Source organism: Coregonus lavaretus (genome assembly GCF_964263955.1).
Source record: "Coregonus lavaretus genome assembly, contig: HAP1_SCAFFOLD_725, whole genome shotgun sequence".
In the NCBI taxonomy this organism is placed as follows: Eukaryota; Metazoa; Chordata; class Actinopteri; order Salmoniformes; family Salmonidae; genus Coregonus; species Coregonus lavaretus.
The window spans coordinates 26,250-42,135 of record NW_028162863.1 but is presented as its reverse complement, the minus strand read 5'-3'; the positions used below and the strand labels follow the sequence as shown (position 1 = coordinate 42,135).

General features: G+C 39.4%; 1 long non-coding RNA gene across 2 annotated transcripts; it reads left to right on the top strand.

Moving 5' to 3' along the window:
- Positions 1 to 12,134: 12,134 nt before the first annotated feature.
- On the top strand, positions 12,135 to 13,635 carry LOC311118756. Of its 2 annotated transcripts, none has more exons than XR_014611851.1 (3): positions 12,135 to 12,709; positions 13,142 to 13,304; positions 13,401 to 13,635. It is a non-coding gene; the product is annotated as an uncharacterized lncRNA (long non-coding RNA). The 2 variants fall into 2 exon arrangements; XR_014611852.1 differs by having other exon boundaries at positions 13,396 to 13,635.
- The last annotated feature ends 2,251 nt before the right edge of the window (positions 13,636 to 15,886 follow it).

Sequence of the window (15,886 nt, the reverse complement as noted above, 5' to 3'; positions counted from 1 at the left end):
GGTGAAGCCATTCTGTCAACTTGAACTATGTGTCTGTGGAGCCGTGCTGGACTTTGAAATAGTGTCGGTGCCCTATTATATACTGAACGCCTCGGGGGGGTTGGAGGCGTGTCTAGGTATGACAATCCCTCTGTTCTTGGGTTGGTTTGAGTTTCGTCTATGTCAAAGCCTGCTGTACAGAAAGAGAGGAGAACGTCGTTTTCACAATCATTCAAGCAGTCATTCAACGGAGGAGTCCATAATGCCTGGGTTGAACGCTGTACACGCTTCTACATGGAGTGTCAGCTGTAAACACAAGATTAGGTTTTTAAAACATAGGACACCTTTTGTTTATTGCTTATTATATAAAGATTATTGCTAATTTAAATGTTGACTCATGTCTAAAATATCTTGATGGCGAGTGACTGAGTAAAGATACAGCTTCTGTCTGTTGTTCCTCTAACTCGTTATCCTCTATAACAATCACTTCTGTTTGTGGTGTTGCTTCTTGATCCACATCAATGACTTCGGGTACCTCCTGCATAAATGTAGGGTAACCTGTAGAATTTACATAATTTTACAATATAAATGTTTTACTTAAAAATACAGATATTTGACATAAAATACAATATAGTAATAATATTAATTAATAGAAAGGTTCAGAACTTTTGTAAAACATCACAGTACAGTAGAAATATATGGCAAATAGAAATCCAATATGGATGGTGTTAAGAGATAGATGGGAGGTGTTGAATGGAGTTGAAGGATGGGACTAATAACAACTAACAACAAATAATAACAAGATAACTAATAACGTAAGCATACTGTGTCCATAATAAGTATATAGGTTGTAGGTTGAGAGCTTTTGGGAAAGAGCACAGTTAGAAAGATATGGCATATAGAAGCAAACCGGATGGACATCATGAAAATGATCGGAGAGGTTGAGGGTAGAGGAAGTTCAGGAGTAAAAACAAACAAAATACAATTATTGTAAAATTGACTGTGTCCATAAAATGTATATAGTAAGTATAAGCTGGAAGTAGAGGCCTAAGCGTTGTTGTTCACTAGTTTACTCCAATTAGGGAAAGGGTGGTGGGGTTGGAAAGTAATAAAGGGGAATATATATTTTTTAAAGGATATGTACTGTATGTATGTACAGTGAGGGAAAAAGTATTTGATCCCCTGCTGATTTTGTACATTTGCCCACTGACAAAGAAATGATCAGTCTATAATTTCAATGGTAGGTTTATTTGAACAGTGAGAGACAGAATAACAACAAAAAAATCCAGAAAAACGCATGTCAAAAATGTTATAAATTGATTTGCATTTTAATGAGGGAAATAAGTATTTGACCCCCTCTCAATCAGAAAGATTTCTGGCTTCCAGGTGTCTTTTATACAGGTAACGAGCTGAGATTAGGAGCACACTCTTAAAGGGAGTTCTCCTAATCTCAGCTTGTTACCTGTATAAAAGACACCAGTCCACAGAAGCAATCAATCAATCAGATTCCAAACTCTCCACCATGGCCAAGATCAAAGAGCTCTCCAAGGATGTCAGGGACAAGATTGTAGACCTACACAAGGCTGGAATGGGCTACAAGACCATCGCCAAGCAGCTTGGTGAGAAGATGACAACAGTTGGTGCGATTATTCGCAAATGGAAGAAACACAAAAGAACTGTCAATCACAAAATCAGCAGGGGATCAAATACCTTTTTCCCTCACTGTATGTGTGTATGTATGTGTGTGTGTATATATATATATATATATATATATATGTGTGTGTGTATATGTATGTGTATGTGTATTATCTCCCGAGTGGCAAATCCGTTTGCAACGCCAGGGTTGTGGGTTCGATTCCCACGGGGGGCCAGTATGGTGAAAAAAATAAAATAATGTATGCACTCACTCACTCTGGATAAGAGCGTCTGCTAAATGACGTAAATGTAAATATGTGTGTGTGTGTGTATATATATAAAAAACATGGGGGACTGGAAGTGATGCAGACAATTACATTGATGGAAGTTACAATCTATCTACAATATTAAGCTGATCTACCCCCTTAAAAAAAACAAATAAATAAAATAATAATATTAATTACCTGAAAATTGTATGTCATCCAGTCTTAAAATGTCTGCAAAAACCAAATATTGAATTACTGTTAAATATTTTTAAAAAACATTGTTATACATTGAGTGGATTGTTATCCATTGAGAGAGGGATATAGAATAGTATACTATCGTGCTAGGTAATTATTTTCTACAACTGTGATGTAACTGAACATCCACTAGGTGGAGCCAGTGGTCCACTCTTGATTAGACACTTCACATAAAATAGAAATTTGTTTGGCGTGTGTATCTAGAATGTAGGTAGATATATATATATATATATATATATATATATATATATATATATATATATATATATATATATATATATATATATATATAATATTATACTAACATTCTAGATACACACACACACATAATCAATTGACTCGTAATTTTTCAATAACTGTGATGTAACTGTATATCCACTAGGTGAAGCCAGTGGTCCACTCTTGAGTAGAGACTTGGTTTGGCATGCGTTTTCATGGGTTCTGAGACACCTTGAGACATGTCACATAAAATTGACATTTGTTTGGTATAAACAGTAGGATATATACATATGTAGGTAGAGTCCATTCTCGTTAAAAAAAATCAATAACACAACATCTCATTCATTATATAATATATCATTTTATACAATACATTATTAAAAAAAATAATTTATAATATACAACATAATATATATATATATATATATATATATATATATATATATATATATATATATATATATATATTGATGGGTTTTATTTTTTAATTGGATTTGTATGTGATGAATAGCTTGGAAGGAATGCATTAATGAGGAGCACTGTACTGATATGGATTGTTTCACATAACAGGCTGATAAGAACACTCTCTCTTTGATGTCTGTGAAACTGTCCTTGAACCTGGCTACAGTGGATTTTGTGTATTTTCGGTGCTGACTCCGCAGGTTATTATCATAGCAACTATGCCTGGTAACAAATGGAACGGATTGGCTGAAATGGAGTCTGGACCACACTCAGTCCTTTGCTCTGGTTGGCCAACAGAAGAAGTGGAGGCTTTCTGTCAGAGTATTTTAAGAAGAACTTAGAACAATGGATTAGTTAACTGAGTGCCCTGCGTGGTATTTCAGTGGACCCGTATATACGAACCTTCATACTTATCATACATACATTTTGCATATAATAAATTAAGCTTGGATTGAAGATCTCTTGATTCTTATTCCAATACCAGATTTGAATTACGCAATTTCTAACATTATATATATATATATATGCATAGTTAGATATAGAAACTTTCATCATATTGAAAATTCAACTCACCTTCAAAATGCTCCATGAGGAATAAAGCAGTAAAACGGGACATCTTAAAGAATAAAATTACCTTTTTTTGTTTTTAATTGACTGAGACATCCACTGGACATTCCATCCTCGGACGCCTCCCGGACATTATTACACAATACTACACCTTACTAAACAATAAATGTACAATTATTATAGTAATGTTTTTCTTAGAAAAAAAGCAGAATCAGTATTTTTCTCCTTTTCAGGGGCCTTTTGTAACCCGACACCCCCATCAGTCTCCAAATCCCCGTCTTCAAGCTGTGAGGGACTCAGACGTTGCCTCTTCCACCAGGCTCTCCATGGCCTTCAAGGTTTCACATGTTTTCTTTTCCATGATAGATCAACCTTCTTGCCGATAAGCCCAAGTTTTGTCTTGAGAACAGAAGGGACCATCTTCGTAAATGTTCACGATGGTGGAAAAACTGTTGCACTTGTTTCATCATATCAAGCACCTTAAACCAATCTCGCCACTGGAAGCTAAAGACAGGCAACAAAATAGTTGACCTCTGTGCAAGTGTTTGAAAATACATACGAACTAACAGATTTGGTGGCATTTGAGCTATTGAATTCAGAACAACCTAAAATTGTCACTTTGGAGTCTGGACTATACGCTACTGAAGAGATTCGTATGACTTTCAAATCATCTGGCCCACAGACTTCCTCTTCCAGTGCGTACCCAGGCAGGGATGTTCCATTCAGGGCCTTTTAGATCTGACATAGAGCAAGTCTTATCTTAAGCCATTCCCTCATGCGAAACTCAGGAGAAAAACTCCCGGTTTTTGGCTGAAACAGGTTGTTGAGACAGCTGTGTGTGAAAATCTTCACTGTTGAATCGTCCGGTTGGCCTCCACTCATATCAATCCCACCATTAAAACAATCTGGTGCATCACAAAGAATGGCATCGATGGTTTTGTCCTTGTGGCCCAGACATGAAGGACAAAACACACCTAGAATTGGTCTAGGAGACGTGTTTTCTGGAGTTTTCTGTGGTTCATCTCTCTTGAGGTTTCTTGTCGCTCGTACCGTTCACAGGACAAGTCTAACACTTACTTATACTCAGGCAGACCTACCCGGAAATTACTTTTTCATTCTACAAGGGGTCACAAGGTCACTACACAGCAGCTCCATAAGTTCACTACAAGAATTCCCAACTGTTTCACATTTTTCAAACAGTTCAAACTTTAAGTTCAACTAGGTCAGTACACGACACATCAATAACCAGGCCATTACTTTTTATTTCAAACATGTGTTTTACTTCAAAGAAACAGCTGCACTATCAAGTTACATAAGCACACCCTAAATAGTGAAGAGAACATCCGGACAGGATGTCCTTAAAAGGTCATAAACACAGGACACAGGAAAACTCACCAATCACTTTTTGACAGCAACCGTCTACTATATTCTCTCTCACAGGAGTCTGTGAAACAAGACAGTTGGAGATTGAAACATTGTATGTGTATTCCCTTCCCCCAACTGCTCTGTTCACTCAGACAAACAAACCAGACTGCAGTTTCCCACGCAATAATTGACTTCAAATCCTAAATTACTTGATATCTTTTCAGAAATACATAATTTCCCCTCCTCATAATTCCATAGGTCTATAGGAGTGTCTCAGGTTTTCATTACAACCATTTCTAGTGCATATTGTATATGGTTTCAATATCTTACTATCAGATTTGATAAATAACAGATCATAACATGAAAAGCTCAGTGTTGATTTTAAATATAAACATTAACAGTCCACAAAAAGGGTGTGTAAAACAGTATGTTGGCTTGGCTGATAAAAAGGGTAGATTGAATTTCTCTTGGCAGTTGTGGCTCCCAGGTCTACAGCCAATCAAGGACTAGCTACCCACCCCCCACTGCTGCTCTCACCCCCCACCCCCCACCCCATCCCCTGACATGCTGGACTCTCAGGTTCTGTTCAATAAAGTGCAGCACAGCACAGTACAGTACAACTTTATTAGTCCATGTTACAGGGAACAAAGGGAATTTGTCTTTCTGAAGGGGTTGGTCACAGATCTGCCAGTTCAGATCAAATCCCACGTTTTGTTGTCTGGCTCAGGACTCAAACCAGTGACCTTTCAGTTACTGGACAAATTCTCTAACTTCCACCTCCTAACACTTCTAGCATGGGCTTCCTAGGCAAAGTTCCTTTTACACTATCCCATGTGTGGAGAAAACATGAGTCTGTCTCATGATCTGGTAATGAGGTAGTCCTGCCTTCAACTTCAAAAGCAGTGTCACCCTCAGCTCAAGAGGGCATTACCTCTTGGTCTAATGGTCAAGACACTGGTTTTTCCCATGGGACACCTGGGTACAGATCCCGCCCATGAAATGTGCACACCTCCCCCAAGGCACCATTCCACTGCTTGCACCAATGTAGTGTTTTTTTGCAAACAGCAACGGTGTAATGCCCCTTCGTCGCTGCATTACCCCCTTCCTTGGGGAGAGCATGCCCCCACACTTCTTTATAGCAAGTCTCTCATGTGTACATGCCCCTTTGATGGCCTCACAGGCACTATCCCACTTCTGACACCAATGTAACGAATTAAGGGATAGCTCCAACCGGGACTCGAACCCGGGTCCAGCGACTATCAAGCCAATACCTTATCCATTACACCAAGAGATCAGAAGGTGGTAATTGGTAGGTGTTGGGTTCAGCTTGCTACAGTATATACTTATATAGGGCAATGTGTGATCTGGGAGCGGCAGCACTACCACTAGTGCTCCTGACACAGCCTAACACAATCTTTACCTTCTGAACCTTAAAAACTGACCTAAAGTCAGATACATTGAGCCAAACCACCATGTGAGCAGCAAGTGTAGGGTTAATGGAGTGAAGTGGGGGATGGGTAGGACCACCAGTATCAACTATATGTCTATGAATGCATTACTATTAATGCAGTACTAAAACGGATGGATGCTCTTCATCAACACCATCTCACCTGTGAAACTAGATATCAGCAATCAATCAACAAGACTAATGAAATGGAGCAAATGAAGACATTAGAACTGCTAAAGGTCAGATATTATATTCTGACACCAATTTCCTACTGGTAGATTTTGTACATGACCTGTCAATCCTGAGAGCAACGCTCTCTCTCCTCCTCTTCCCCCATCTCTCTTTGCTGGGGTGAAGTTTCCCCTAGATACAGATCTGGGATCAGCTTCCCTCCCTCAAACCTAACAAGGATCATTAGTGGGGGGAATTTAAACCTGATCTAAAGCCAGTGTCTATTTGGGAAACTTGTCCCCTCCCCAACAACTCTACATGTGGATGCGGCTTCCTCCATCTCACCATGTTCACAAAGAAAACGGCAGTGTATTTCAGCTGTAAGTATTTTGAAGTTACTAGCTATATTATTTGAATTGAATTGACCTAGCTTCATTATTATTCAACAATAACTGGGCCAATGTCGCCGTAGCAGCAGTGGTGGTTCTAGAACATTCCCAGTGGGAGGGGCCAGGCTGGGGCCAGTTGTACTGTTAGAGGGGCCAGTTACATCACACATTATTGTTGTCATGTCGTTTTCTTCACTGCGTTGCAGGCATTAATAGACAAATGACCATGTTTATAATCAACTATTTATTATTTGCATTTACATTACATTTTTTACATTTGCATTACATATTCAGTATCAGTTACATCAACTGTATTCTACGGTTTTTGTGGTTTCTTGCAAAAATATCCGCAAATTCATCTGGATTCAAGGCCTTTGCCCTCCTTGACTCAATACTTAATACACCTAAATTGCTTTATCTCTCATCTAACATTGTGGACCTAAGATACGTTTTCACCAGCTTTAGAGCAGAAAAACTCTGTTCACAAGAAGCGGTACTAACAGGGATTGAAACAGATATTTTGCACAGTTTAAAGAGCTGAAAGAAAACTTATTTTAATGCTGAATGAATAATGCTATCTCTACTACACTGGAGGGTCTCTGCATGCCACTCTGGATTTTCCTTTGTCAAATTCTTCTGAACTGATGTAGTTCATGCCCCAAGTCCTCAATATTTGATTCATACATTCTAGCAAATGGAAACAGGGACTTCTCTTTGAGAAATGCATCACTTTTGGGGTTTAGAGTTTGGATGCCATTCATTATGTCACAGTTTTTGCTAGAGAATCGTCTGTTGAGCTCATTGAGCATCTGATCTAAGACAGGGTAGAAAAAGGTTGTACGAAAACTGTCTTTATCTATTTCTGAATCTGACCTCTGACCTACTGTACTGTGTAGACAGTCTCCATTAAATTGAGAGCTTAGCTTTTTTGGTGGTTTTGCAGGGGGCTGTATTGCAGTATCACATTGCTCAGCTGTGTTCAACACTTCATTCCATAGGTCATCAAAAAAATGACTCATCCCTGTAGTCATTCAAAGTTTGAACTAAGGCTTCAACTAAATCAACAGCCTTTGACAGGTCAAGTGATGAAGACTGTAGCATCTCTGATAGACATGTTGCTTCTCCAAAAACGTTATGGAGTGGAACAAGGAACACAATGAATTGTAAATCTATCTGTGCAAGCAGACCTCGCGCCTCAACAGATCTGTCACCGTTGTGTTCTTGGACTATGTCTTGCAGGACTCGCTTAACGGCAGGCAATCTATCCATAATAGTATGTAGAGCCATATATCGACATGCCCAGCGAGTGTCACTTAGTCTCTGAAGCTCTCTAGGTGCACCTGGGTACATCTCTCTTTGTACGCTAAGCCATTTTTGATGCGCATATGACCCAGATGTGAAGACATACAGTCTTTCTAGTAAGGAGAAGAACTGTCCTACCTCAGGGACGGCTTTGACTGTATCCACTAAAACTAAGTGTAGACAGTGTGCACTGCAGTGGAGGTAAAAGGCTTTGCTTGTTCTTTAATGCGTTGCCTGGACGCCTGAATGCTTGCCGCTCATAACTGAAGCACCGTCATATGCTTGACCTACTAGGTTGGTTTTTGTATTCAAGACCATGACTTTCTAATATGTGTATGATTTAGTCAGTAAGCCCTGCTGCATCTAGTGGATCAGCCGATTCAAAGTGGAGACAGCTCTCATGGACAGCTCCACTGAAATAGTACTTGAGTACTGGAGATATCTGATCCTTTTGTTTTTAACATCTTTTGTTTTCCGTCTGCCATTATGCTGAAGACCTCACTGTCTTTCACTTCTTCTATCATTTATGTTGGAACCATGTCTGCCAAACAACTCAGAACCTCATTCTGAATCCCTTTGCTTGTGTATTTTGCATTATGAATGGAAGTCAACCTTTTTTCCACAGTTGTGTCATGCTTAGCTATTGTTTCTAGGATTGCCATGAAATTCCCTTTATTATCAGACTCTGCAGACTCATCGTGTCCTCTTTGTGCAATGTTTTGTGTGGCTGTAAGTAGTAGTACTTCTCCTATTGTTTTAATATAGTCCCCATTTTCTTGAACCTGTTTGTTGTGTTCCTTGTTTAGGGCATTTACCAGTGTTGCATTAGTTTTTACAGCTTTCTGATAGACTCTCCATGTAATCGTTGCTTGTTTGTGCCGCTCAGACCTTGCATGAATTGCAAATCCCCCCGTCTTTGTAAGTTGCCTTCTTCCAGTTGTTAAAACCCCATTTTGAATTAAATACAGTCTCTGAGACAGGCGTAACAAAACACAAGAGTCTGATTTGTTTGAATATTGAAGCCAGGGGTGGATGTGGTACCAGGCCGCCTTGAAGCTCCTCCTCCTGTCCCCCATCAGAGTTCTTGGGTCCATGTTCATCACTGTCTGCACCGGTGGCTCCTCCCGGGATTGGCTGACATCACTCTCAGTCTCTCCAATGGTCTTCCTGCTGTCTCTCTCTGCTCTCTCTTGCTCTCTCCACACCTGAACCCTCTTGCTCTGTCTGACTTTCTGCCTTGTCTTTTCTTTGGAAGGAACATGAAGTCCTTTTTTCTCTTCATGTTGGTGATAACTATAGAGCAAAAGCAATGGGGACCAAGCTTATTCATTAATTTACTGAATATAACTGACTCGCTAGGTAGCTAGCTTTCATGTCTAACCTTTTAACGTTACAATGCGTTTACTGAGTGTGGTTTAAGTAAAAGCACTCAGCAACATGCGTTTTTGATCAAATATTATACCCTTTTTCATATTGCCATACATTTTCGATGCCTGACTGTTAGAATTAGCTACACAACTAAACCAAAAACAATGCAAACGAATACATAGCCCAGGATTCAAGCCCATTCCTTCATTAATTCACAAAGAAAGTAACAAACGGACAGGTTAACATTAGCTGATCTAACGTTACACTTCTGTAATGCATTTAATAGTTAACGATGTTACAAATACAACATGTTCAACATGTTGCTCACCTCTCTTTATTTCCTTCGTCTTGCTTGAACGATATTATTATTATTATATTATTAATGCATCTATAGGGGCCACAAGGGGGTCCAAGCTTGTTGTCACAGGGGCACTGCCCCCCCCCCCCCCCCCCAGAATGATCTTCATTCACTTCACTCACTGATGTTTCCTCCTAATTTCGCTCATTTAGCAGTTTTAAATAAAAGGTTTGTCTTCACAGTTGAATAAATGTCCTTTCCTTTAATCAATGTATATTCCTCCCTTTTTAATCAAGTTGTTTTCCCACTCCGACATCCGTCTCCAGTCCTTTTCTGCCGTCCATGACGATGTTAACTCTTTCTTAGCTAGCTGGACTATGCACTTGCCTCTGCTAGCAATACACTGTGCTAACATTAGCCTATTCTGTACCACAGAAAATAACAGTTTTAAACAGTTGTAAAAACCCACTTCTTCCAGACAGAATAGTTCCTGTAGATTCAGACTTACTCATCACCAATCTTTTGTTATGTCTCGTGGGTTTCATAACCACGTCTGTATAACAATTCAATAATGATGAGACAGGAGACAGGAATCAGTTCAACCATTTATCTGGAACGTGATCATCTCAACACATACAAACCCCCATGATGCTCTGCAGCACAACCCCAATATACAACAAATACATAGATAAGGAAATGGACACTAAACAAAACTCATAGAGGAATTTAAATGTTCAGTTGTAGAAAGTAGGGCCATGGGATAGGGTCAGAAAGGTCAGTATGTTTGATAACTGGTTCCAGAGGTGACATAACAAGCATAAGGTCCATTATAACACAGTGAAGTAGAGGTGGGAGCTAAAAGCAGACATGGACAGTGAGACGGTGTGAGGAGGTCAGGGGTGAAACAATAGATCAGGACAGGTAGAAATGGCAGGGCTGGAAATAGACACAGAGACACATTCTGATCATGGCTCAGACCTGACCTGAGACACCCAAACAGAAGATGCCATAGCAAAGTCCTGTCCAGTAGGCAATATGGGATTTCCTTTAATCAAAATACAACACATGGAAATGTGTCCAGTGTATGTGTGTGTGTGTGTCCATTGTGTGTGTGTTTGTCCAGTGTGTGTGTGTGTATCAAGTGTGTTTGTGTGTGTGTGTCCAGTGTGTGTGTGTATCCAGTGTGTGTGTGTGTGTGTTCAGTGTGTGTGTATTCAGGTTGTGTGTGTGTGTGTCCAGTGTGTGTGTGTGTGTTCAGTGTGTGTCCAGTGTGTGTCCAGTGTGTGTGTGTGTGTGTGTGTCCAGTGTGTGTGTGTGTGTGTGTGTGTGTGTGTTCAGTGTGTGTGTGTGTCCAGTGTGTGTGTGTGTGTCCACTGTGTGTTTGTGTGTGTGTGTTCAGTGTGTGTGTGTGTCTAGTGTGTGTATGTGTGTCCCAAGTGTGTTTGTGTGTGTGTGTGTGTCCAGTGTATGTGTGTGTGTGTGTGTGTGTCCGGTGTGTGTGTGTGTGTGTGTGTGTCCAGTGTGTGTGTGTCCAGTGTGTGTCTGTGTCCAGTGTGTGTGTTCAGTGTGTGTGTGTGTGTGTGTGTACAGTCTCTGTGTGTGTGTGTGTGTCTAGTGTATGTGTGTGTGTCCAGTGTGAGTGTGTGTGTATGTCCAGTGTGTGTGTGTCCAGTGTGTGTGTTTGTGTATGTTTGTGTGTGTCCAGTGTGTGTGTGTCCAGTGTATGTGTGTGTGTTCAGTGTGTGTGTGTGTGTCCAGTGTGTGTGTGTGTGTCCACTGTGTACTCGTTTTGGTGACATATGAAGACAATTTTATGACAACTCACCTTCAATGTCAGGACGCTCGGAAATATGAGGACATTTTTGGAGTCCTCATTTTTCCGAGCTCACTACAGTGTTCTAGACGACCATAGAATGCCCCTAAACCAAAAATCTGAAAAGTCTTTAAATGTCACAATCTCATGATTTGAAGTGTGTGTGTGTGTTTACGCTTTTTGCTCACCTGTGAATACGCCACCTAGTGGTCAGTTTTGGAACATTAACACACTTTAAACACACTTTAGTCACGTGACACACTTTAGTCACGTGACACACTTTAGTTACATGACATTTCCTGATTTTGTTTGAGCACACTTTCCAACTATTCAAGATAGATTTACTTGAATACACATAATACATGTCATCATAGTCAACTATAACTAAGCTTTGGAGAAAAGCGTCTGCTAAATGGCATATTATTTATTTATTATCATAAAATCCTTCTAAATCCCTCAAATAAAAACGTAATTTAGCATCAATTAGCCAGATAAGCTGTTAGCAAATTAGCTGAAAGGAATGAAAAGGACTTTTGCCACATGGAAAATTCAGAACTGGAAGAAGTGCAAGAGAAATGAAGGTAATACATGTATTTTTCTTCATTTACAACTAAAGAGATAGTTATTATCTAAGCTGTTCTTACATTTAAGTGTTCTTGACCACAAATGTTACTTAGCACTATCATGTTTTTCCATTTAAAGCCAAAGTGATGATATTGGTTGTTCAGTTCAGATAATGTTATTTGTAGAGTTTACAGTACTATACTTTTATAACAGTATTTATCTTTGAAGGTGTTAAGATTGCTTACTGTGCTTACTGTGAAAAGATTGCTATTGTGATTGCAGTTGCATAAGGTTTGCACTGATCGGTTAGCCTAATAAGCTAACCGGATACTGCATTAGTAAGAACATGAGCACGATATGACTAAAGGCAGACTAATACCATTTGATATATCCTTATTCGATTCAAATCAAGTATTAGTCTTTTCTGTATTTGTCTCGCTGACTTTTTGTCATCCAATGTAGATGTTTTCTAGTTGAGGAGCACATGGGCAATTGAAGAGCATGTCAAAACGAAGAGCCAGACTTAGTCCTGAGGCTGAGGCTATTCATTTTATTATTTCTGGAAGTGACAAGCCTTGTATAAAGTCAAATGGATCAATGACTATAAAGGTATGTTATACACACACGCTACACTTATTGGGTCATACCATATTGGGATGTCATTTGAAACACATTCAAGTCTTACACAAGTGAAAAAATCACTGCGTACCGCTGCATTAGACACATACGGCTTTAACATCCAATTTCAGAAGTTATGTTGTGATTCTTTTGCAAGCAGTTGGGGGATGGGGAAAAATATTCAAGATTTAATCCAACATAAAATACGTCTCCTCGTGATTTCATAGTTTTCAGACCAAATTTATTTTGAATGATGTCACCTTTTTGGGTCCTTACCAGTTTGCACCCCTGCAATGGATCTTTCCCCTAAATATTAAATCATACACATTGATAAGCAGGCTAAATGGGTCTGATCAACTGCAATTCATTAACCTAATTTGAACTGTATTACTTGATACTAAGTTCTTAACTTTGTTACATCAGGACGTGGTGTATTTGCCTCAGCACCAATTGAAAAGGGATCCTTTGTCCTCGAGTACCGTGGGGAGTTTATATCGCAATATGAATGGGACAAGAGGCAGGGGAAGTATACGGAAAAGCAAAATGCTTTCTTGTTTGATTTTGAATGGAACAATGGCTCATGGTGGTAAGTAAAACCCTATAAGACATCAGTTAATCTCTATATGTTTATATGTTTTGTGGAGAAAACGTAAATCTGTTTCCCTCTTCAATTTTAGCATAGATGCATCCTGCGAAGATGGTTCACTGGGGAGGCTGGTAAATGATGCCCACAGGTCCCCAAATTGCAAAATGAAAAAGATGATAGTCCAATGTAAACCTCATCTTTGCTTGTTTGCTATTGAAAACATCCAAGCAGAGAGTGAAATAACCTATGATTATGGATAATCTCAGTGGCCATGGCGTGCTCTGGTAAGTAAATCTGCTTTGATATATTATAATGTATAGGATCTGTCAAAGAATTATAAAATATATAAATACATGTCCCTTCTTACATGTATGTTGTAACCGCTTTATATATATATATACAGTTGAAGTCGGAAGTTTACATACACCTTAGCCAAATACATTTAAACTCAGTTTTTCACAATTCCTGACATTTAATCCAAGTAAAAATTCCCTGTTTTAGGTCAGTTAGGATCACCACTTTATTTTAAGAATGTGAAATGTCAGAATAATAGTAGAGAGAATGATTTATTTCAGCTTTTATTTCTTTCATCACATTCCCAGTGGGTCAGAAGTTTACATACACTCAATTAGTATTTGGTAGCATTGCCTTTAAATTGTTTAACTTGGGTCAAACGTTTCGGGTAGCCTTCCACAAGCTTCCCACAATAAGTTGGGTGAATTTTGGCCGATTCCTCCTGACAGAGCTGGTGTAACTGAGTCAGGTTTGTAGGCCTCCTTGCTCGCACACGCTTTTTCAGTTCTGCCCACACATTTTCTATAGGATTGAGGTCAGGGCTTTTTGATGGCCACTCCAAAACCTTAACTTTGTTGTCCTTAAGCCATTTTGCCACAACTTTGGAAGTATGCTTGGGGTCATTGTCCATTTGGAAGACCCATTTGCGACCAAGCTTTAGGTTCCTGACTGATGTCTTGAGATGTTGCTTCAATATATCCACATAATTTTCCTTCCTCATGATGCCATCTATTTTTTTAAGCGCACCAGTCCCTCCTGCAGCAAAACACCCCCACAGCATGATGCTGCCACCCCCGTGCTTCACGGTTGGGATGGTGTCCTTCGGCTTGCAAGCCTACCCCCTTTTTCCTCCAAACATATTGATGGTCATTAAGGCCAAACAGTTCTATTTTTGTTTCATCAGACCAGAGGACATTCCTCCAAAAAGTACGATCTTTGTCCCCATGTGCAGTTGCAAACCACAGTCTGGCTTTTTTATGGCGGTTTTGAAGCAGTGGCTTCTTCCTTGCTGAGCGGCCTTTCAGGTTATGTCGATATAGAACTTGTTTTACTGTGGATATAGATACTTTTGTACCTGTTTCCTCCAGCATCATCACAAGGTCCTTTGCTGTTGTTCTGGGATTGATTTGCACCTTTCGCACCAAAGTACATGCATCTCTAGGAGACAGAACGCGTCTCCTTCCTGAGCGGTATGACGGCTTCGTGGTCCCATGGTGTTTATACTTGCGTACTATTGTTTGTACAGATGAACGTGGTACCTTCAGGCGTTTGGAAATTGCTCCCAAGGATGAACCAGACTTGTGGAGATCTACAAAAAATTTTCTGAGGTCTTGGCTGATTTCTTTTGATTTTCCCATGATGTCAAGCAAAGAGGCACTGAGTTTGAAGGTAGGCCTTGAAATAAATCCACAGGTACACCTCCAATTGACTCAAATGATGTCAATTAACCTATCAGAAGCTTCTAAAGCCATGACATAATTTTCTGGAATTTTCCAAGCTGTTTAAAGGCACAGTCAACTTAGTGTATGTAAACTTCTGACCCACTGGAATTGTGATACAGGTTGGAAAATTATGGTTGAAAAACGAGTTTTAATGACTCCAACCTAAGTGTATGTAAACTTCCGACTTCAACTGTATACACTGATTAAATAGAGTATAATACAGAATATTTATTGTTGTGTTTCGTTGCAGACACCAAGTGACAAGATCCCAGCTCAAGCTTCAGCAGACCCAGAAGTGAGACAGAGATCCACTTCATCCTTCCAACAGGTTATTACACATTTATTGTAGATCTTTTCTATTTAAATTAAATTGTTGTCTCAGTTCATTCCAAAATATGAATTAAATGGCTTTTTACTGTATTACAACCAACCTTTTGTGTAAAATGTTCACAATATCAAAATTCCCATAACTTGTTTCGATATCATAGCATAAACAACATTAGCCCGACCATTTGACAGAACTAACCGCCCCTCAAAACATAAAATTAATCTTTATTCTCTCTAATGCCTATGTTTTTGTATTTTTGGGGCAATGTTTTTGCCCATTTAACATATTTCTTATCAATTTGCGTGATTTAATTTATATGGCAGTTAACCATTTACATTACTTTTAAGGTTGTGAGCTTTCTTTTACAACAAAAGGATAACTCAAAGTCAGGAACCTTGACTCTAGATGTGTTCAGTCGTCAAGTCCTCATTTGGTACTAAGGCTGTTCAAGACGTAAATGTGTTTCAGATGACGTCCCGATATGGTATGACCCAACCAGAGTAGAGTGTGTGTGTTAC